Source organism: Sus scrofa, chromosome 5 (assembly GCF_054392235.1).
Source record: "Sus scrofa isolate SSC_HxYL_T2T_F1_AM1 chromosome 5, Sscrofa_HxYL_maternal_Yorkshire_Landrace_v2.0, whole genome shotgun sequence".
In the NCBI taxonomy this organism is placed as follows: Eukaryota; Metazoa; Chordata; class Mammalia; order Artiodactyla; family Suidae; genus Sus; species Sus scrofa.
The window spans coordinates 29,373,639-29,398,418 of NC_139387.1; the positions used below are offsets into that span (position 1 = coordinate 29,373,639).

General features: G+C 33.4%; 1 long non-coding RNA gene across 7 annotated transcripts in view; it reads left to right on the forward strand.

The window, feature by feature from the left end:
• The window catches only part of LOC102167263 (uncharacterized), a 384,081-nt gene that overhangs the window by 63,748 nt on the left and 295,553 nt on the right, over nucleotides 1-24,780 (forward strand). The window contains exon 2 of one of the 7 annotated variants that reach the window (XR_014803459.1): nucleotides 877-925. The exons of the other annotated variants lie outside the window; for them this stretch is intronic. This is a non-coding gene — a long non-coding RNA (uncharacterized LOC102167263). The remainder of the gene's footprint in view (nucleotides 1-876; nucleotides 926-24,780) is intronic. 7 annotated transcript variants of the gene reach the window in all.

Here is a 24,780-nt window from a genome sequence, read left to right on the forward strand (position 1 = left end):
TTCTATCATTGAAGATTGTTTATTATCATTCTCTTTTACCCTTCCCCTAGATTGCTGTTTGTCTAATTTTTTTTCCAATTTCTTGTCTCCACCAAATGTAATGTTATAGAAAGATATTTCTTGATCACTGTCAGTATAAAAAAGCGTAACCCTTTTTCAGTCATCTGTCATTCTCTAGTGACCTTATCCCACTTTATAAAGAGAATGGAACTTAACACTACATGTCAAATTATTTTATATATTTTCTTATTGATTGTCCATATTCTCCATTGGAACATGTACTACTTGAAAATGAACACTTGGCTTTATTCAAAGTTGTAATCCCATGCCAGTAATTATGATCAATACTTGGTAGTTTCTCAATAAGTATTTTTTTGTGTGTAATGAATTAATGCAGTTTCTTATTAATGAATATCCTTCAGCTTACTTTATGCTTAAAAAATCTGAACACTAAAATGTTTTTGAATATTAAGAGAAAATCTGCAAGTTGGAAGGTAATTTTTGGTGATGAATAATCAGGAGAAATGACATAATTACATGCCATGCTTAACATTCATATCCATATTTATTTTTAGAGACACCAACAAAAAATTGTAACCTGTGATTTAATATCCATTTGTGTAAGTGTTTACATATATAATTTATTTTTTAAACTATAGCTTCAAACTGACATTGAAACCCCAAATATGTTTTTATCAATTAAAATTTAGGGGAGTATGCTCGATGACCTTCATTACAATGAAGAATATGAATATGCTCTCAGTTACCATGTCTAGGGGATGCTGAAAAACAAAATATGACATTACTACCTTAACTCCTAGGAAAGGTATGAATGGTCCAGAGTTTTTAATAGTTGTGTTTTTTATTTACTTTCAGGAAGTTGATATTCTGGATGATTCATTTGTCTTATGTAAATCTGGCTAATGTAAGTGATTCTGTATCCAGCCATTTCCGAGTATATCAAGAGAGCCTTATCCATTTTCAGATAAGGTACAACTGAGAGAATGTTCTCAAAGAGGTATAACTTTCAGCAAATAAGTTTATATTCACATACACAAAGTGGTAAGAATTAGAAAATATTTTGAGCAATACATAGCATTAGTAACCTATAGCCCATGTATTTCAAGTAATGTACAGCTAAAATATTTATGTAAGATTTACATTTTAAATTAAGAATTTTGTATTTTAAGGCATTGCTTCATTGATGTTATTGTATTAAGCTGGAGCAGAAAGTTATAGTTAATCATTATATATACTGCTTTTTTTCTCTGTGTGTAGGTATATTTATTTCTTCTTTTAAATATATTTTGTTAATATATATGATTTTATTAGAAAAAATATATTTTTCCCTAAGTTATAGCTATTCCTGCTATCAGCCCAAGAAATAGGTGGATTTAAATTCCCTTGAATAAATAACCATATCCCCTAAATAAGGCCATCTGAAACCAAGGTATAGGGCTGAGCATGAGTTGATTAAGGCCATGGGGATAGTGTTCCTCATTTTTAACTACATCAAGGTCAGCAAACATCACACTCACTTGCTTTATGAAATGTTATTTCTCAGAGCAATTCTGCAAACAATATGAGGTTGACTTGATATGGAATATAAATAATTGATTCACTTATACATTTTCCTGGTGTATCCAGGGTCAGTTTTGATGACTTCATCCCAAATGTGTAAGTTGTAGAAATCTTGCTTTTGGTCAATATCATGAAATTATTGCATTATGCAATTTGTAACAATAGTGAAAAAACTCTATCATGACAGTTTATAAATGTTTTGACAGAAGTCATCCTCTTTTATTCTTCAGATTAAAATGAGGTTTTTATTCATCTCTGGAAAAAGACCTAATGCACCAAAAATGCCTTTAAAAAAAACCAAAAAAACAGAAAACTAAAGTATCAGTTGGTTACATCACCAGCCCAAAGAAGGCAATAGGCAGAATTAGGTTGGTGTTTCTATCAGTCTAAAGGTCTATGACTATAAAATAAGAGACAAAAAAACATTAGATCTGGATGATTTATTGATCTCATCTAATTTGTTTTTTCTATGAATATTTATAAAGCCCTGTTTATTTAACACTAAGATAAACTTTAAGTGGAAAATGGCATGTGTTTCAAATTCTACAGCTAAGCTTTGCGGAATTTCTATGAGTCTGGCTCCTTGGATACTTATGTAGAATCTTTGCACTGGACCTGAACCTTGAGTGAGATTGATTGTCATGAAAGCCATTGAGAGGAGAGTGTGAATTTGTTACTATGGTATATCCTAGGCTCTTCTGAAAAGTATGAACATTTCAAGGTCAAATTGTCTGACATTTACTCTTAAATGGTATGAAACAAGAGGTTGCTTGTGCAAGCCATCTTCCTCTGAAGACAATGATGATTTTATCATGCATTAAGAGTTTCTATGACACATTTCTGTTTGTAGTGTCTGAACAAGTTTCTCTAGCCTCCTTTTGCAGAGGACTTTCTGTTTTGATTTCTCTGTCTAAAACATATCCTCATTTTTGGAAGTCTACTTTTTATTGAAACTGTTTTCATAATGCCATCTGTCTTCCTTTTCCATTGAAAAAATAAATCTATATTCAATTGCACAAGATATTTTTCATTGTTTAACTATGTCATTACCTATTTCCTATCACTTATCCACTTGAAAATGAATATAGATCTTCTTATCTTAGGTCTATGGTGATCTCATCATCCACAAATGAATTTCAGAAATCTAGTAGTTATCCTTTTCCCTTAATGGATAAACTGATACTTTAAAAAAATCACCTTGTATTAAAGAAAGTAATTCATTTCAACTTCTCATTACTCAAGGTTTTCATCTTCTCTTTTTTTCATCTGCTAATAACTTTCTTATGACCTGGTCCTATTTCTACAAAGTTTAGAATTGAGAATTTCTGTCTCTCCCCTATTTCTTTGGAATAAACTTATTTTTATACTGGAGACCTCTAAGATTTTATATCTCCTAAAGTCACGTTATCCAAATCATAATACCATTTTTATGGATATATCCATATTATAAAAACATAATTTTGTGATTTATCATCTCTCTTCACATGCATATTTTATTATAAAACTATATAATTTTATAGATATATATACATTAAATATATTTATTTCTGTCTTTACCCTCTGCCTTAACATTTGACGCAGCACTGAATTCATAACAAATAATGTATTAAAGTTGGTACATTAGGTTTTCGTTTTTAAAATATGCTGAGAGTTCTCTGGTGGGATAACAGGGTTAAGATCCAGTGTTGTCACTGCTGTGCTGTGGATTCGGTCCCTGGTCTGGTAACTTCCACACGCTGTGGGTGTGACCAAAAATAAATAATAAAACATGCTAGAAATATTTCTCATTAACTGAAGACACTACTGCTCTTCCTCCATAGGTCTCAACATTCTACTCAAGTAAGAGTCAGTTGTCTATTTTGCCACTTAGCCTAATGGAGTATTTATTTAAGATAGCACATGAAGTATTTCAGAATTTTCCTTATCAATCACCTTAAATCTACTTATGCCTATTCATAATTACAACTGCTGTAGTTGATCTTCTAAAAACATAAATCTTACCAGGTCTCTACTTTGCTCACAACATTTCAAGAGCTTCCCATCATTCTCGGAATCAAATCTAAAATCCTTGTAATCATTTTAGAAGTTAGATTTTATATGATTTGATCCCTTCCAATTTTTTTTGTAATTTCCATACAAGTTCCTCTGGTATACTCCAGATGAGCTATATGGGACTTGTTAATCTTTGCCAAACGTACCAATCTGATTCAGGCTTTAGAACCTTACTACTATTGTTTCCTTTACATGAAATTCTGTCCAGCTTTCCCATCTGCTCACTGGCTTACTTCTTCACTTACCTGTAGTCTTTATTCATGTAAGAAACATAATGTTTATCTCAGAGAGAGGTTTTCTTTATCCCTTGTTGTAGTCTTTCCAGGCTGCTGTCACAGCATGTCACAAGCCTGGATGCCTTAAACAATAGAAACTTGTATTCTCCTAGTTCTGGACTTTGGGAAGTCCAAGTTTAAAGTACTGGCAGATGTGGTTTCTGGTGGGACTCTCTTTATGACATGTATCTTATTACCTTCTTGCTTTGTTCTCACCTGGCCTTACCTCAGCATCTGGGCACGGAGAGAGAAAGAACAAGTTCTCTGGTGTCTCTACCTATAAGGACATGAATCTGTTTGAATCAAGGCCCCACTCTTTTGATTTTATTTAACCTTAATTATTTCTTTTGAGGTTAAGACTTCAACATGTGGATTTGGGGGAACACGGATATTCAGTCCATAACACCACTAAAGTATTATACTTTTTCATCTACCTTCCCATGCATCTTATCCTGTTGTGATTCTCCCTACTGAATTCAAAACTGTTTAAAATGGTGCTACATATTTGTTGTCTTGTTTCTGAAAAATCTCAATGCAGTCAGGTATCTTGTCACATTTTAAAATTTAATTTTCCTAGGATCTAGTACTTGAAAGCAATTATTAAAATAGTTAAATATTTTAATGACAAATTAATTCATTACTGGATAATAATAGAAAGAATTAATAACATTTGGGAAACCAAGTTAAACACTAGAATATGATGGGGACTTCTTAAGCCTTATGTCTTTTTAAGCCTTTTCTCCTAATTAAAATTTGTGTTAATAGGGAGTTCCCATTGTGGCTCAGCGGTAACGAACCCAACCAGTATCCATGAGGATGCAGGTTCAATCCCTGGCTCACTCAGTGAGTTAAGGATTCAGTGTTGCCAAGAGCTGTAGTATGTGGCTCAGATCTGGCATCTTTGTGGCCGTGGTGTAGGCTGGTAGCTGCAGCTCCGATTTGACCCCTCACCTGGGAACTTCCCTAGGCTGCAGATTAGGTCCTAAAAAGCAAAAAAATAAAATTCGTATTAATAATATTTACATCTGTTTTGGATTTTCCAAATGCGATAGAGGTTTAGGGATGTAGTCATATAATCATATTTAACAGAAATAATTTTGTTTTCTGATAGTTCATATTTAAAGCCTCATGGAAATTTTATTCATTCTTTACATACACATGAGGTCTTATTGTGAACCATGGATGCTCCCTTCACTCCTATGATAATCTGTGTTGCTCAAATTTCTAATAAAGATACTTTTCCAAATCTTCAAACTAATGTTTCTACATAATTCTATTTCAGGGAGTCAAAGGTATGTCCGCTTTGATGATTATAGGTTGCAAACACATTTTTATGTAATTAGAGAAGGTTCTTAAAATGCAAAATACCTTAGGGAGAGAGGTAACAATGAAATTACTTAAAAGAGAAACAGAATGTAAAGTAATTTTTAGAAGTTTTACAGGGCAGAATATTAACATTTTTGAAGAATGCATTTTTATTTGGACACTCTTGATTGTTTTGTCTTAGCTCTGTGTTGCACTTATTCTTGTTGCTATATATTGCCTTTGTGCCTGAAAAATAATGGTGTTTTCACTTTTCTGCTCATGTAGCGTAAAACAAATTAACCCATGCAAAATATATACACATGAACACATTTTTTTCTTCCATGACCCAAAATGTACTCACTAAGGGGATAAGTAGGTTGGAGAAAGTCATTAGATTGGAATAATTACTTCTGATATGATTATGGATACCGTGAATCTTGTGACAGTTTCATCACTTAGTCACTGATTTCAAGAAACAGTTTCTAGTACATAAGCAAAGCTACGTTTTCAGTGAATATTGGAAAGGATGTCAAGGAAAGCCACTCCTCTAAGCATCACGTCTAACCTTCAATACCTCATTATTGACCAGATTCTGGCTCATTCATTCAAATTACTTAATTGAACAATTCAAGTCCAGGCATGAAGTAGACAAATTAATTTAGTGATTGTCAATAAGTTGACATTCCCTATGAAACTTTAGAAACTTTCCATACATTTTGCAATAGTATTCAGTTGAACCATTTAAAAAACTCATTGTATTTGAATAAACATCACCTTAGTTTACTTTAAATTCTGCTTTGAAATGCTGTTTTTATTTTATTTTGGTTTAAAATTTCTTTTTGATGAAGAGTTTTTCTCATGTGTTCATAATCTTGAACCAGTTCATCTTACGAAATTTGTTTTGGCTTTATTGTTTACTAGTGTATCCTCAGCCTCACCATATAAGCCAATATCTTGGCAGAAGTATTCAATTTACCCTTGGTATCACAATTTTAGAGGACAGATAGGACATTTAAAAGCATAATAAAATATGTTCTGTATGATAACTCTTGGAAAATGAAAAAAAATTCTTTTTTGCATATTTAATTGAAAGATAAGTGCTCTCCAGTTACCAATTATAAAAGGTATAATCTGAACCAAAATGATGGATTTGCAATCTAATCTATACTGAAAATAGAGTGCAGAGCTTTATATTCCCAGTGCTACTATCACCCTGTTTCCCATTTCAGTTTTTCTTCACAAATTATTGGTTTTATTCACAAAATCAACAAGAACTTAAAAATATTCTATTGAGAAGATGTTAATTCTTTAGAAAAGTACCTAAAGGAAAATAATCCATCATCATTCTCTTATATTTCAGTTTTAATTTGTCTTTTCACTCACAAGATCAAAAGTGATACAACGAATCATGCCTTTAAACTTAACAATTGCCTAAGAATATCATGTATAAATAAAATATTTCCTATATAGTGTACATACACATATTTAGGAGAGAATTTTGAACTTTTATAGGACTGTTCATGAAAAATTCAATTGTTTGAAGTTATAAAATTTTTAAAATGTTTATATATTGAAAATATCAGTAAAGGGAATCCTAACAAATAACCAAGATTAGGAATGGTGTAATTTTAAGATTGTTTGTAAGTGAACTATAAACTGTTTATACTTCTTTTATATAAAAGAATATATACCATATGATTCATTTTGTATAAATCTCTAGTAATTGCAAAGAAATCTATAGTGACAGCAGATGGGTTATTGCTTGCAGAATTGGAATGGGGAGGAAAGGAATGGTGGGAAGGAGACATTACAGAGGAGAATGAGGAAATAAATTTGGGGGAATGAGCTACGTGATCACATCATTCATGTGATCGAGGCAATTAATATTCTCCACACAATGGTATCAAGGTTTCCCAATAGAACAAAATGCTAACATCCCACCATTTGACTGTAGATGGCTTGCCAACCTGGAGTGGCAGTTTAGTTATTGGCATAATTGTAGTAAGATGTTTAACAAATAACAATTTTTAAAAAATTTTTAGAATGAAAGTATAGTTGGTTTATAGTGCTGTGCCAATTTCTGCTGTTCAGCAGATTGACTGAGGTATGCATATTTATATTCATTTTTTAAAAATATCCTTTTACATCATGGTCTAGCCCAGGAGATTAGATATTGTTCCCTGTGCTATGTAATAGGTTCTTGTTGTTTATCAGTTATAAATGTGATAGTTTACACCTGCTGTCCCCAAACTCTCCATTCATCCCATTTCCCCTGCTTCCCTGTTAGCAGCCACAAGCTTATTCTCTAAGTCCATGAGTCTGTTCCTGTTTTGTAGATAGGTTCATTTGTGCTATATTTTAGACTGCACATGTAAGTGACATATATGGTATTTTTCTTTCTCTTTATGACTTCATTACTTATTACAATAATCTCTAGTTACATCCATCTTGCTATGAATGGCATTATTCTTTTTATGGGTGTGTGGTATTCCATTGTACATATGCACCACATCTTCTTAGTCCACTCATGTGTTGATGGACATTAGATTGTTTCCATGTCTTGGCTATTATGAATAGTGCCACTGTGAACATAGGGGTGCATGTGTGGTTTTGAATTATAGTTTTGTCCAGATATATGCCCAGGAGTGGGATAGTTGGATGATAGGGTAATTCTAATTTTAGTTTTCTGAGGAACCTCCATACTGTTTTCCACAGTGGTTGCAACAATTTACATTCCCACCAACAGTGTAGAAGGGTTCTTTTTTCTCCACACCTGCTCTAGCATTTATTTTTTGTAGACTTGTTGATGATGACCATTCTGACTGGTGTGAGGTGAAACCTTATTGCAATTTTGATTTGCATTTTTCTAATAATTAAGTGATGTTGACCATGTTTTCATGTGCCTGTTTGCTGGCTGTTGTTATCATTGGAGAAATGTCTATTTAGATCTTCTGCCTGTTTTTCAAATGGGTTGTTTAACTTTTTATTGTTGAGTTGTATGAGTTGATTTTATATTTTGGAGGTTAAGCCCTTGTCAGTCACATCATTTGCAACTATTTTTTCCCATTCTTTAGATTATCTTTTCTTTCTTTCTTTCTTTCTTTCTTTCTTTCTTTCTTTCTTTCTTTCTTTCTTTCTTTCTTTCTTTCTTTCTTTCTTTTTTTTGGTTTCCTTTGCTATGCAAAAGCTCTTAAGTTTGATTAGGTCCCCCAAAATAGCTCAATTCTTTTTTTTTTTTTTTTTTAAGGGCTGCACCCATGGTGTATGGAAGATGTAAGGCTAGGGGTCAAATAGAAGCTGAGCCATGTCTGCGACCTGTACCACAGCTCAAGGCAACATCATATCCTAAACCTACTGTGCAAGGTCAGGGATTGAACCCATATCCTCATGGTTACTAGTCAGACTTGTTTTCACTGAGCCACAATGGGAACTCCAAAATAGTGCAGTTCTTATCTATCTAATTACTTACACAAATTTCGGAGATGAGTATATCATATCAATATGTATGCCTGAAATTAAGAGTTAAAAACAAATTATAAATACTAAATAATGTCTATAGTTGAAATTGTCTCGAAAGGTTTCATCTCAAATTTGAAATGTTCTCCAGAAAACAGTCGTGAGGACTGTCAGTACTGAATTCATTTTAAAAAATAAACAAAAACAAGAAAAAAATACGCTGTTGAAACATTTACAAGTTGGAATGAGATATTCTTACTATATAGTAATACAAACTATAATATTTGCAGCAAAAACACAACATTTATAAACCACTCCAATTCAAAATAAAATGTTATTTTTATATATTGAAAATAATTTAAAATTGTATTAATGCTTAAACATTAGTTCAGTAATAAAATATGAATTTTATAGTTTGTGTTTCACTTATAGACTTCTTTTAACATGTATCATACAGATAATTCCAAAAATTATTACTTTAATTTTAAAAAGATTTTTTTTTCCTTTTTTTTTTGTCTTTTTGCCATTTCTTGGGCCGCTCCTGTGGCATATGGAGGTTCCCAGGCTAGGGGTCCAGTCAGGACTGTACCTGCCGGTCTACGCCAGAGCCACAGCAATGCAGGATCCAAGCCATGTCTGCAACCTACACTACAGCTCACGGCAATGCCAGATCCTTAACCCACTGAGCAAGGGCAGGGACCGAACCCACAACCTCATGGTTCCTAGTCGGATTTGTTAACCACTGCGCCACGATGGGAACACCTAAAAAGATAATTTTAGATTGAGATCCATTATTTTCAATCTGTTTACTAGTTCATACCAGAAATATAATTTTGATAAAAAATGAAATGTTTTTCCTGTTGATTTACAACTGCACTTATTAATAAACTTACTTCAGTGAAATATGGTGCTTATACCATACATCTGCTTAAAGGACATATAGAGCATAAGATGGAATACAGTACAAGGTTTTTTTGAATTTGACACATCTTTACTGTCTTACAATATGACTTCTCATTCTTAATTCTTCCTTTATATATCTCTTTTAAAATACTGCAGGAGTTCCCGTTGTGGCACAGTGGTTAACGAATCCGACTAGGAACCATGAGGTTGCAGGTTCGATCCCTGCCCTTGCTCAGTGGGTTAACGATCCAGCGTTGCCGTGAGCTGTGGTGTAGGTCGCAGACGCGGCTCGGATCCCGCGTTGCTGTGGCTGTGGTGTAGGCCTGCGGCTACAGCTCCGATTAGACCCCTAGCCTGGGAACCTCCATATGCCGCAGAAGCGGCCCAAAGAAATAGCAAAAAGACAAAATAAATAAATAAATAAATAAATAAATAAATAAAAGGATCTCAGGCATAATTTTGAAAATAAATAAATAAAAAAATACTGCAGATTTTTATTCATACATGCAGAGTAAAATGATGTCAACTGACAATTGAAAAAACAAAATTTTGGTCAATAAAATAAAATTGAGTATTCATTGTTAGGGAGATTATCCAGATGATTCAAATGTGCTTATATTAATTTTAGGATTAATATTAAAATTTTTAAAATATACAGTAAATTTAAAGGCTCAAGGACTTTGTGGAGGTAAGAAAATGCATATATAAGAAACACTCCTCTAAGCAATTCAGATGAATACATTGTACTTTTGCCTAAAATTTCAAGATCAATATGGATACACAGAGTGGGGTTGATTTTTACATTTTTGTCTTTGAGTCTACACTGTACAGATTTTACTATAGATTTTTTATTTCTCTGAATTTCCTGAAGGAAAGTTAATTAATTTATCAAGTATTTATTGAGTGCCTGATATAACTCTGGGACCCATGTAATATTAAAGCATTAAATAATTTGGCCACCTAAGTTAAACTCTCAACCTTAGAAATCTTTTTGTAGTTTTGACAGCTAGAAGCCTACCTCTGGCTCATCACTGGTTTCTTGAAGGTCTGTTCTACGTCCTCAAACTCCAAGGTTATGAGTTCCCTTTCAGAACAGAGCCTTTTGAAGCTTAAAAGTCAGTTTTGTCTATTTTCTATGGTAGTATCCCTTTCATTATGTAATAAGTATTAAATATTCTAACACCATCATACATGAAAAGAAGTGTGAAAGAAGGAGAGATTGGCAGATAGTGGGAAATAACAGGGAAATATGCATTTTTACTTATGCATCTAAAATATTGTACACATATGCACAATATGTGGTGTTCCCAATATATATTTATTGATTTATTCTGTTAGAAATAATTAATCCACTTCCAAATACCAGATTCTAGATTGCAAGAATATTATAGTACTTATATTTACACAAAATATATGAACATTGAATATGAGGAATATCTACTAAGATTGGTCAGCATATTTTTTACCTCACTTCCTGTTTTGAGATATAACTTAGCCCATCAAAAGAAGGAGAATATGTCTTCTCTCCTTGTCTATGAGCTGACCTTTTGACATATTTTGATAGATGGTATATTGTGGAAGGGATGCTATATAACTTTAAAGGGTAAATTTTAAGAGAATCTCAGGTTCTGCCTTTTCATCTGCTAGCATTTCTTCTTGGAACCCAATATATCTCCCTCTAAGGAAGCCCAAGCAGACTCAAGAAGAGGCTGACATGTTAGAAAATAGAGGACTCTGGCTATCTAAGTTGAGCCCTCAATTAACAGCTAGCACCAAATGGAGTGAGTTCATTTTTAAATCCCAGTAACGTAAAACCAAGAGAAGTTAAGAATTGCCTGATCATAAGAATCCTTAGGAAATAAATGTCTATTAGTTGAGCTGCTATGTTTCCAAATGACTTGTCATACAGCAGTAGATAACCAAACAAGTCATGAAATTGCAGTTCTGACTTAAAGTGCAGTGAAATAATTTTATGGAAAAAGTATTTGGAAGGTCATCTTATATATTTATATTCCTCTGCTGTTATCTACCTCCTACCAGTCATTCTAAACTATTTATTATTTAAACCAGGGATAAGGAGACTATAGCCCAGGGAATTTTTATATGTTGATTATACTCCCTAAAAAGATGTTTTGGAGACTTAACCTGTGGTACTTGTGAAAGTGATCTTATTTGGAGTTAGGATCCTATTAGGGTGGGTTCTAACTCAATATGGGTGGTATCTTTATAAGAAGAGGAGAGACACAGAGACAGATAAAGGGAGAATACCATATAACAGTGGAGACAGAGATTGGCAAGATTGATCTATGAGCAAAGAAACCTAAAGAATTGCTAGCAACTGCTAGAAGCTAGGATGGAAGCATGAGACCAGTTCTCCTTTAGAGTACCCAGAATGAATAAACCCTACTGACACCTTGATTTCAGACCTCTAGACACCAGAAGCATGAGAATATAACCTGTTGTTTTAAGTCATCAAATGTGTGGTGACCTGTTATGGTAACTCTGGGATGCTAATACAAGGCCAAATCCAGCCTACCACCTGTTTTTGTAAATAACATTGTATTGTAATGCAGCCAATTCATTCATTTAAGTACTGTCTATGGCTGCCTTCCTGCTGAAATAGCAGGGTTCAGTAGTTGCCACAGAAACCAAATGGCCTGCAAAGTTTAGAATATTGCTATGTGGCCCTTTAAAGGAAAAGTTCACTGACATCTGATTTAAAATACAGGTATTGGAGTTCCCTCTGTGGCACAGCAGTTAATGATCTGGCATTGTTTCTGTGGTTGCACAAGTTTGATCCCCAGCCTGGGACAGGGGGTTAAGAATCTGGCATTGCCAGAGCTGTGGCATAGATTGCAGCTGCAGCTTGGATTCAATCCCTAGCTGGCAAACTTCCATATTCTGTGGGTGCAGCCAAAAAAAAATCAGTGAATGTTTCTGATTTTATTTATATATATATATACACACACACGTACATTCATACATATATGCACACAAAAATATTTATACTTATGTAAATATATATACACAGGAACATGCATATTCACATGCATGTACGTATGTATAAGTATTCCTCTGTACATATTTAGATACATAAAATTTCAAATTCTTTCCATTGGAAATGTCTGAAGGAAATATATTTGCTGTATCTTCCTCTGTAGCAAAAACTGCCATAATAATGCTACAATAATAATGTTCTATTGATACTTATCAAAAAATAAGTCATCCAGCAGTTAAATAATTTTTTTAGTTCCTTGTAAAGATTCTGAGATGAGTAAATATAAGTTTTTAATATTACTTTATCCTGAAAACTTATTCAACTCATAGTGCTTTTTTCATGAGGATATTTTGAAGTTATACTGTTTTGATTGCTAAATAAAAAGTGTCAGTTATGTTTATGGTATCTCTGTATAGAAAATCAAAAAAGCACTGAAATGCTATAGTTACTTTTAAATCATATTTAGGGAGAGTAAAATTGTTAAACTTGTGAAATTGTGAATTTCAGCAGGTTCTGATTTAGCACCTTCACCTAGATAATTGGAGAAAATATTTTAACATAAAATCTGATGCTCCAATCAGAACTTCTTGAATACACAGAATAATAAATAAAGGATATATGCTATATTATCCTAAAGTTAATCTTCCTAACATTGGAATGGTCTCCATACTCATGAAATACTAATCAAAAAAGAATAAATTTTAGATCTTCTGGAAACCTGAATCAACCTACCTAAGTTTTATATCATCTGAATGTATATTCTCTTTTTATATCTCCAAATTAAAAGCGATTTTTTTTGAACTAATGCCTTCATCCTAGTATAATTGCTGCTAAAATATGTCCTTGGAGGAATTAGTCTTTAGAGAAAAAGTTTTTTGACAGTATAGTTTACTTTGTTGTCCTTTGGCCATAGTTTGTTTTTTCTATCAAAAAAGGGGAAAGTAGGAAATCTCATCCTGGCTCAGCAGAAACGAATCTAACTTGCATCCGTGAGGACACAGATTCCATCCCTGGTCTCGCTCAGTGGGTTAAGGATCCAGCACTGAAGTGAGCTGTGGTGTAGGTCACAGGCGTGGCTAGGTCAGCGGCTAGAGCTCCAATTGTACCCCTAGCCTGGGAACCTCCATATGCTACGAGTGCAGCCCTAAAAAGACAAAACAGAAAGTAAAAAAAAAAGCTTTGTCTCCTGTATTTAGGATAGTTTAAAATATGTATATCTGTGTATATGAGAAGAATTAAGGGTGGTTAACATGAAAAAAGAAAGAAGAGAAAATTCTCTGAGGGAAGTTTTGGCTATGGTTATCTTTAAAACAGTTATAGTTTCTAAAATGCTGAAATATCTACTTCATTATATGTTTAATGAGTATTTTGATTTCACATATTGTCTATTTAGGAGTAATGTTTAAAATAAATGTCAGTGAACTTACTTGTAGCATTTTCCATCAAAAAGTTAAAATTTCTTCATGAAGCAGGGCTAAGATATTGAATGGAGCTTCACAGTTTACCCAGCACTGGCAACTGGAAATGCAAGTTAAAGGTTGAGAGGAATCAAGAAAGAAGTCTTTAGAAAGGAGAGCATATTAGCAGGTGAAGAGCCTGTTCTGTTACCTTTAATTATCGCCCTAGGCCTATCTCCTCTTTTGTACTGCCATCAATCTTGGAGAGAAGAAGAGGTTTCTTTGAATCATGAAGGAAGGGACCCTGGCTTTGTTTCCCTTTTCCCACCAGGAGGAACTTTTGACAATGCAATCTTTTTGATGAGAGTGACGATACTCAAAAGACTAAGATTAGTTTCTTCAGATTGCTTGTGCCTAAAAGAAAGGGAGATGACTGATTTTCTTTGAACAGGCTTTTGCTTTTGCCTTGCATTTTAGGAACATGGTTCTGCGAAAAATGTAAGTATAACCTATAAATAACCTTAGTCTAAATAAAACAATGATAACCAATTATCTCCAGTAAATCAATGTAAAGAAGTTACCAAAATGTAAATATATAGGTTGAGAGAATATTTAGTATTATATGAACCATAATTATTAAATGCAAAACAAATTTAAGAACTATATGAGAAGTTCCCATTGTGGCTCAGTGGATTAAGAATGCAACGTTATCTCTGTGAGGAAGCAGGTTTGATCTCTGGCCTCACTCATTGGGTTAAGAAGGATCTGGCATTGCTGCACGCTGTGGCGTAGGTCACAGATGTGGCTCAGTTCTGGTGTTGCTGTGGCATAAGCAGCAGCTGCAGCTAATTCGACCTCTGGCTCAGGAATTTTTATGTGCTGCAGCTACAGCCAAATAAAGAAAAAAAATTAAGAAATATAGTCAATGACCTGGTAATACGTGTATAACTCTAAGCAATGAGCTATTCTTCAACCGGTTTCTTTATTCTACCAATAGTAAGATTTTTTTTTTTTTTGCCTTTCAGGAAGAACTGATCCCTAAAAATCATGATGACTCTCAAATATTTGAATGTTTGGAACAGTTTACTTTCAGATAGTCCAAGACTGCACTGTAACAGACTAGTATTTCCCAACTCAATGGTTTGGGCTTGTGAGCTTCATTCCTGGCATTAACTGAAATCTTAGCCCTCTCCTCCAATAAAATTACAATCTTACCACGTAAATATATATATATTTTTATCTTTTCTAGGGCTGCACCCGCAGCATATTGAGGTTCCCAGGCTAGGGGTCTAATTGGAGCTGTAGCCACTGGCCACAGCAATGCCAGATCCAAGCCACATCTGTGACCTACACCATAGCTCACAGCAATGTCGGCTCCGTAACCCACTGAGAGAGGCCAGGGATCGAACCCACAATCTCATAATTCCTAGTCAGATTTGTTAACCACTGAGCCATGACGGGAACTCCTAAATAAAATTTTAATGTATTTTCATTTTAGTTAATGACTTACATTTTCGCTAAAGTATTCAGCATTTCTATTTTCCCTATCTCTTAAAGAACATATGATTCTGAACAAATAAAAGTATTTTGGATAAAAAAGATGAATACTTTCACGCACACAGAAAAATAAATTTCAGCATCCCTCTAGACGCAAAAAGTGAACTGATATTCAATATTTAATTTTATCTGAGAATTCTCAGTTTCTTAAAACACCTTGTAAAGTACTTTTAAGACAAAAGTCACACACTTATAACCAGATGCCACCTAGAGTCTCTTTGTCTCTTAATATTTAAAGTGTCTTTTTTATATCTCTGCCTAAGAACAGTGCCTTCTCAAAGTCTGCTTCACATTCCCTGGGCCTAGCATTTTCATGATTACTGCTGGCTCTGAGATCCTGCTTTTCTAAAGTAATTAAATTTGAGAATGATATTGTATTTCACTTGTGTTGTCCTGCTCATACCTAAGTGAAATTCAGGCCTTTTAATTTTCCCCCAGCAGACACCTCACATAGTTCTTTGTATTAAATATTTTAGAAAAAAATTGAGAATTAAAGCTAAATATTCCAACTCAAGTTGATTCTTTGTGCTTTTCAGAGGTATGAAACTTGAGTTGGTGTCTGTCATGCTTCACATCTTCCCCATCACTTAAGCAGCCAATGAGATACTTGCAGAGATAGCTGTCTCCTACTAGGTAGAAAGTTTTACGTTTATTTTTATATTCAGTTAATGGCTCACCTTTTTTTTCTAATGTGCAGCATTACTCAATTTTAGATAAGCATAGAGAAATAATAGGTTCAGTAATAGTCTCTCTCCGTGTTCTAAAGCAGCATCTTGATAGGTAGATCTCTTTTTTCCTCTTTCATAAAACAAACAAGCAAATCAACTAAAAAAAAAAAAAAACCCACTCGTCTTTCTCAAAAATGTGTAAGATATAAAAGGCCTCTATCCAGGTTTTTATTGTTACCTAGAGTATATTTGGTTGAAACGTCTTCTTTGCTATTCTAGCTGTTAACTCATGCACAGCAGTGAGAGATTTACTATAATCTTAATGTGCAGTCCAAGTTACTCTCTAAAACAAAGAGCATCTATTAGAATACAGTGGTTTAAGAAGTGATAGGAAAATGACAGGGGGAAGCCAAGGGATTAATGAGACTCAAGAGATGAACCATGGGGGGAAATCAGTAATATCATTGTATGAGTATAAAACACATAAACATAAAGCTAAATTTATTTCTGGGCTGAGTTGTATCACCTACCTCTTAATAAAAGCGTTATGATTGGAAAATTTAGGCAAATCTGTAGATGAATCCAGTATTCCTAATACTATTATCATCATGTATACTCTACTTAATCATCTGAAATTTTTAAAACATGATAGATTTATGGAATGGTTGTTCTATAAGGAGACTAGGAGGATGTGTGTGTGTATACATACTCATTTCAATCCTATTATTATAAAAATTAATAAATTCATCATAAATGATGAAATATTTGCATGAAAACCATAGAGAGAAATGGCAAAGTTAGAAATAGAATCCTGATTTTCTGCCACTGATACCTGAGATTACTCTAATACTTTTTTAGGGGCAGGGGGCTGAGGCTTAAAATGTTATACTGTTCACTTTTTCGTAATGGAAAATGGAAAATTTTAAATCCGTGTCTCTATGTGGTACAAGTCATAAAGTGTGTGTCTTCAGATGTCTGATTTGTGACTACTGTAACAGGCTGAGTGGCTTAAACAACTGATAACTGTTTCTCACAGTTTCGGAAGCTAGGAAGTCCAGGATCAAGGTGCTGGCAGATTCTGTTCAGGATTCCACAGTGGCATTAGGTTTTATAAAAGAGGAAAATAAAGCTTTAGACTAGTGAGCATGTTATTTATAATTATAGCATTAGATTTTATAATATTTTTAAGTTTACCTAATAGTTTTATATTCTTTTTTCATTAGACCTTCCTAACCAGCCCTGTAAATAGTATAAAGAATGTTTGTCATGTGGCAGTTTAAACAAAAATGTTTACCTCTTCTCCCATACTGAAACTTTGCTAATGTGAGAACAACAAAATGTATAAACCTGTAAAAATAGAGATTAATGGGGCACAAAAGGAGACATGAATGAATAAATATTGTCAACATGTAGAGGAAATGAATAAAGGCATTTAGCATTGCTGAAAAAGCTAAATACCAAGGGCTTGCACAGGGGGCTTCTTGTAAGGAAGATGATTTGAGTCGTATATTCCCAGAAGCCTCAGGGATTGGAGCTTGCAGGTATCATGAAGAAGGCAAGGTGACTAAGGACTAGGGGAGCAAGTGAAGGCACACATAAATGTAATGAGATCCTCATGTCCCCTCTCTTGTTTGCATATCTGCATAAGGACCTCCCCTCCCACAAAGACTAATATATTTCCTATGCATAAATTGGAATAAAGAGGTTAAAGTCCTAGGAAATTAAGACAGAGTAAAAAGCTGATAAAGGCCATGAATACAAACAGAGGGATAAGTGAAAGGACTCATTCCTCCAACCTTCTTGCATTGTTAGACTTTAAGAATACTGAAGTCCAGCTAAGTGTTTAAGCCCCCTGGAAGGAAGGAGGTGAGAGGATCCTTCTTTGGAGAAACTAAGCTGGCTCAGATGAAATAGAATTTAAAAACTATATATTCCATTATTTGGGGTTACCTAACAATATGATTTATTCCTTAATTGGTCACCACATAGTGAAGCACAGCAGGTGACTGGCTTTCCCTACACACACTCCTTTCAAAACTTATATGACAGAACAGCAAATGTTGTCAGACATCTGAGAAAGAATTCAACACAAAAGTCACAGAAACCAAAGAAAAGCCCAAGAAATGGAAAAAAAATAGATTAGTTCCCAGAGATCAGAAATTCAAATTGAAAAGATTTCTTATTAACAACACTGCATGCTAGAAAACAATGTAAAAATCTCTTTAAAGTTCTGAGAAAAAATGTATTTAAAAATCTGTAAGTTAAAAGTCTATACCCAGAAAAATGACTATAAAAAGAGATTGTTTATAAACAGAATTTATTTTTAAATGATTTAAATTTTTTTGCGTAATAGCCGGTTTACAGTGTTCTGTCAAACTGAATTTCTCAAAACATGTGCAATTCCCCTTCATAAGAAACTTTGGATAATATGAGGCATTAAATGATAGAATCAACCAGAAAATAAATTAGCAGGGAATCTGGGAAACAGGGTTTAACCAGAACAAAGGCAAAGAAGAATTTCAGGAAAATAGCTGTTGATCAAACCTAGACAGGAAACAGTACAGATTGAAGAAGGAAAACAAAGTGTTTCATGAGGGATTTATCATGATGTAGTTAAAAGGAAGGGATTTCTGTGTAATTAATGTGTAGTTTTAAATGGAGACTGCTATTTAGAGGTATTTATAATTTCATTGCAGATAATTAGTGATGGAAATATAGAAAACAAAAGATGTACAGATCAAGTTAATTATTAACATCAGAAGTACAAAAATACTGTTTCTATGAATTTTATTTTCTAGGTACTTCATATAAAGTCAGATCATACAGAATTTGTCTTTTTGTGACTAGATGATTTTATTTAGTTCCATGTCTTCAAGGTTTACCCATGTTGTGGCATACTTCAGAATTCTTTTCCTTTTTACAGCTTAATAATATCCCATTGAATGTGCATACCACATTTTGCTGATTCATTCATCTGCCAGAGGACATTTAGAGTATTTCTACCTTTATACTCTTGTGAAGAGTGCTACTATGAATATAGCTTTATAAATATTTCTTCTAGATCCTGCTTTCATTTCCTTTGGGAATATACTCCAAAGTGGAATTGCTGGATCATATAACAATTCTTTAAAAAAAATTTAATGGGCCACCATGCTGCTTTCAATAGTAGCTGCATCACTTTATATTCTTATTACTAGTGTGTAAGCATTCTAGTTTCTCCACATCCTCACCAACACTTGTTACTTTCTGCGGGCTTTTTTTTTGATAGTAAGCACTTAATATGTTTTAGGAGCTACCTGTTTCTTTTGAAACTTTAATTTTTATATACTTTCATTATTAAATATTTTCAAGTACTTTTATAAATAATAGTTTTATATGACACTAATAAAATTTAACAATTGTAGGTTTGAGTTAACATGCATTTATAAATTATTTAACACTTGTACATAGGATGAATAATAAATTCCCATCAATCTAAAAGATTATAAGCATGTCATAGACCTCTATTATTTATATATGGTTTAATATTTAACAATAATTACTTGGATTAAGGCAAAGATAGAATATTATCGCTTACTCTGGATTGTTCTCAGCTGTGGTAAAATACATTTCAGTGTGGCTTAAACAAATAGGATTTTATTTTCATTGTACTGCGAAAATATGGAGTTAGGAATATGCCAGAGTTTTTTTTTTTTTTTTTCTTGTTTAAACTATTGATCTTTATCCCCATACCATTGAGAGAAAAATCCTATAACTACATCTATCAAGGTAAAACAATATTAAGTCAGAAATTGCACAGAAAATGATTTTGACAGCTGAACAGATCATCAGACATACAGTATGCCCTATTTATTCTCATTCTGAAGATGAAAAGTTACATTTCCATGTACAGACCAAGGAAGTCAGGTCTATACCTCATCTGCTTCTCTATGTATAATTAAAAACTGCATTGCAGTATATAATGAGGAAACTGACAGCTCTGCCTGTCTTTGCACAGGCCAATACATATTTTGATAATTCTAATGCTTTGTCACTAATTCCCCACATAATCTGAATGAACCTGGGAATATTAATTTTAAAATAATGTGATAATACTAAATTTAAACCGATGCAACAGTGGAGTGCTTGTGTCTTATTGAATTAGTGGGTTTTTGTTTTGTTTTGTTTTTTAATATATATACCCAGGAGTGGAATTGCTGGGTCATATTTTCTAGCTTTATTGAAGTATAATTGACAAATAAAATTATAAGATATTTCAAGTGTATAACATGATGGTTTAACATATGTCTATATTGTGAAAGGATTTCCCACATTGAATTAACACATATGTCACCTCACATATTTACCTTAAGTTCTGCTTTCCTGGCAAATTTCTATTATGCAATACAGTGTTATCAACTTTAGTCACCATGTTATACATTAGATACTCAGACCTTACTCATCTTATAATTGAATGTTTGTACCTTTTACCAACCTCTCTTAAGTTTCTCCACACTCTGGCCATCACTTTTCTACTCCTGCCCCACCCCCCTTAATAAAAGCCATTCTAACAGGCATGAGGTGAAATCTCGTTATGCTTTTGAATTGCATTTCCCCAATGATTAATGATGTTGAATATCTTTCATATATCTGTTATACAGTGTAAATCTTCTTTGGAAAAATGTCTATTCAGGTATTTTGCCTAGTTTTTAATTTATTTATTTGGGATTTTGCTATCAAGTTGTATAAGTTTCTTATATATTTGAATATTAATCTTAGAGGTGTACAGTATAGCGAGTCACACTTTTTAAAGGATGTGTTCCTTTTTAATAATTATAAAATATTTGCTATATGACACAGTTGTATAAAACATCCTTGTAGTGTATTTTATACCTAATAGTCTACACCTCTTAATCCCCTATCCATATCTTGTTACTCCCTACTTTCCTCTCTTCACTGGTAACCACTAATTTGTTCTCTATTTTTGAGTCTGTTTCTTTTTTGTTATATTCAGTAGTTGTATTTTTTAGATTCCACATATGAATGGTAATGTACAGTGTTTGTCTTTCTCTGACGTATTTCATTTAGCCTAATGCCCTCCAGGTCCATTCATCTCACTGCAAATAGCAAAATTTCATTCTTTTTATGACTGCCTAATATTCTATTGCATATATGTACCACTTCTTCTTTATCCATTCATCTCTTGATAGACTCTTAGGTTGCTTCCATATCTTGGCAACTGTAAATAATGCTGCTGTGAGCCTTTAGATGCATGTTTCCTTTTGAATTCTTTTTGAATTATTGTTTTTGTTTTTTTAGGATATATACTCCTGAGTGGAATTGCTGGGTCCTATGGTATTTCATTTTCAGTTTTTTTGAGAAATCTCCATACTGTTTTCCACAGTGGCTGTACCAATTTACATTCCCCCCAGAAATGTACAAGGTTTCCTTTTTTCCACATCCCACTAACATTTGTTATTTGTGTCCTTTTGATGATAGCCATTCTGACAGGTGTGAAGTCTTTCATTGTGGTCTTGATTTTCATTTCCCTAAGGATTAGTGGTGTTAATCATCTTTTTGTGTGCTTGTTAGATATCTGCATGTCTTCTTTGGGAAAATGGCTATTCAGTTCTTTTGCCCAATTTCTTACTGTTTGTTTGTTTTTGATTTTAAATTGCATGAGCATATTGATGTTTTCCTTTACTGAGGAGAAGCTTTTTAGTTTAATATAGTTTCATTTTTTGTTTTTGCTTTTGTTGTCTCTGCTCATTTTGTCAAGTCCAAAAAATCATTTCCAAGATCAGTATTCAGGAGCTTATTACCTCCTCTTCTGTTTTCATCTAGGAGTTTTATGGTTTCATTTCTTTCATTAAAATCTTTAATACATTTTAGTATTAATATTTTTCTATATGATATAAGATAGGCTCCAGTTTTATTCTTTTGCATGTAATTATCCAGTTTTCCTAATACCATTTATTGAAGAGACTATCCTTCCTCTAGTGTATATTCTTGACTTCTTAGTTGAAAATTAATTTACTGTGTAAGCATGTATTTATTTCTGGAATATCTGTTCTGTTCCACTGATTGATGTATCTATTTTTATGCCAATACCATACTGTTTTGAGTACAATAGCTTTGTAATAGATTTTGAAATCAGCATGTGTGATGCCTTCAGCTTTTTTCTTTCAAGATTGCTTTGGCTATTTTCAGTCTTCTGTGGTTCTATGCAAATTTTAGGATTATTTTTTTCTATTTCCATGAAAAATGCACTAGAGTTGTTTTAATTGTTTAGCTTGATAATAACGCAAGCTATACCTGTCTTTATACTCCATTTCCTATAAATGTTACCCTTTTATGTTATGTCATGGTCAAAAGATAGCTGCTGCAGCCTCAGATGCCAAGTGTATGTTCAATACCAGAAGTAGGAGTGAAAAGGAACTAACAGTAATAACAGCCACATTGTATTCCTTAAACAGAAAAAAAAGAGCTTTCTCAAAACCCCACACTGTGTTCCACTAATTAGGCTGCCTTCTTTGCTATAAGGGAGACTGAATGTGAATATGAAGATGTGGCTTCCCTGAAACAATGTATTCTCTCTTCAGAGAAACTGAGGAAATGAATAATGAGTAGATAATTAAAACACAGATCATCTGCCTTTATTACATTTATAAATTTTAGGGACTGAACTCAAATAGAATCAACATTTTCAAATACCTTATAGACAGGAATAATTAATCAAATTTAATATAGCATGAAGAATGAAAAGAAAGGAAAACCTTCGTTTTATGTGTACTTGTCCAAGACAGTTTATGCACATTTTCTCCTTTAAGTAACCAGTTTGGATGCAAACCTAGGTTGGTTGAATTCTCATTCTCATGTGCTTTCTACTACATACCATATAGGAAGTTTCTGTTTGTTCATTTTAGTGGAGGGAAGTCTAAGCTCACAAATGTTATATTTCTAAAAATATACAAGTACCTGTAGAATTTTGCATTAAAAGTCATTTGAAGGAAGTTTAGGGGGCTTAGTTTACTGTAAGCTCACTCTAAGCCAGAGGCAATAAGATTACCAGAAATTTCATATGCACTCTAAAAGTACCTCCAATAGGGTAACTTCTAGTTCAAAGAGATATATCATAAGGTAGTTAGCTAACTCACATGCAAAGCTCAGTGATTATGATTTTCATTAGTCACACATTCTGATATTTAGAAACCAAACTGTCAGTTTTGATTTATACTGAACTTCATGTTTATCTCACATTTCTACTTCAGTCTGCTGTCAAAAATTTAATCATATCTAAGAAAACAAAATCAAATTCAAGACTCTTTTCACTTCTTTTGGTTTAAAACTTCCCAGCCCACTCTCTCTTCTTTTCCCTGGGTTATTTCTGATTGCCTGGCTAAAACAGTTCAGTGACATCGTGGGAGATGTTATGAAATGGTTAAACTTATATCAGACCTATTCTCTTCTTTGAGACATAGGCTATTGATTTGATTTTCAGGATTCCCTCCCCCGTGGTGTCTCTGATTCTCCTACTGGCTTCTGATAACAAAATCTAGTAAATGGTGTCCCAATTCTGTCACTGGTCATTTTTTTTTGAGTGAACCCTATCACCTTCAGACCATGGCTCCCCCCCCTCCCCCCGCCAGCTATGTTACCTAACTTTTCTGCCCTGTCTGGAGAAATAGGGAATGTTATACCCTAATAAATCTATAAATCTCAAGAGAAATTCAAACTCGTCTTAAGGGGGAATTCTTTGCTCCTGACCATGTATTCCTTTGTGAGACTGCTGATTTCAGAGTCTAAAACACTTCAAGAACACTTCTATTCAACTATTATTGAAGAATTGTGGCTAAAGGGACTCTTCTATGAAAACTATGAATGTTTTCTTTCAAAGAAAGAAAGCAAGCAAGCAAGCAAGCAAGCAAACAGCTTTGAGAATGGGGATATTTACCTTTGAGGGTAGGGATATATTCTCAGTCTTATCAAGTGTAAATCTCTTGTACTAATTAGTATATTTACCTTTTTGACATGTGAAAGCCAAACAAAAGCAGCCTTTAGGGTTTGGAGGAAAGCAAAATAAGCAATATCATTTGGGGAAATATGGGTCAGGAAAAACAAGGGTGGTAATGAAACTACTAAGAACCTATAATACGGTTTTAGTGGATAACTAGTGATGAATCAAAGACAAGCTTCCTCCCCTTTTTTGGTATTTTTGAGAAATTAATAAGTAGTTATCCCAGTCTTTAAAACATTCTTATTTTCAAGCAAAATAACAGTAATTTGTTTTGTGCTTTTTAATATTATTGATTTCTAGAGTGCCAAAGTTGAATTTTGTGCACCCCTTTAAATTAATTTAGTGAATCCTCACCCCTGTTTCTGAAAAAATACTTTATAAAGATTGCATCATGTTTGTCTAAGGACATGAGATTTGAAAATCTCTGTCCTCAAACTGTCTTTTGTGGTATTATAACACTCATGTCACCCAGTGTAAAGAATATTTTGTGCATTGTCCCCTGTCAGGAATATTGTCCTTAAAAACAAATTATACTAGGGCTAGGAAGTTTTATTTACCCCAAGAAATCCCTTTAAGCCTTTTAAAATAGAAC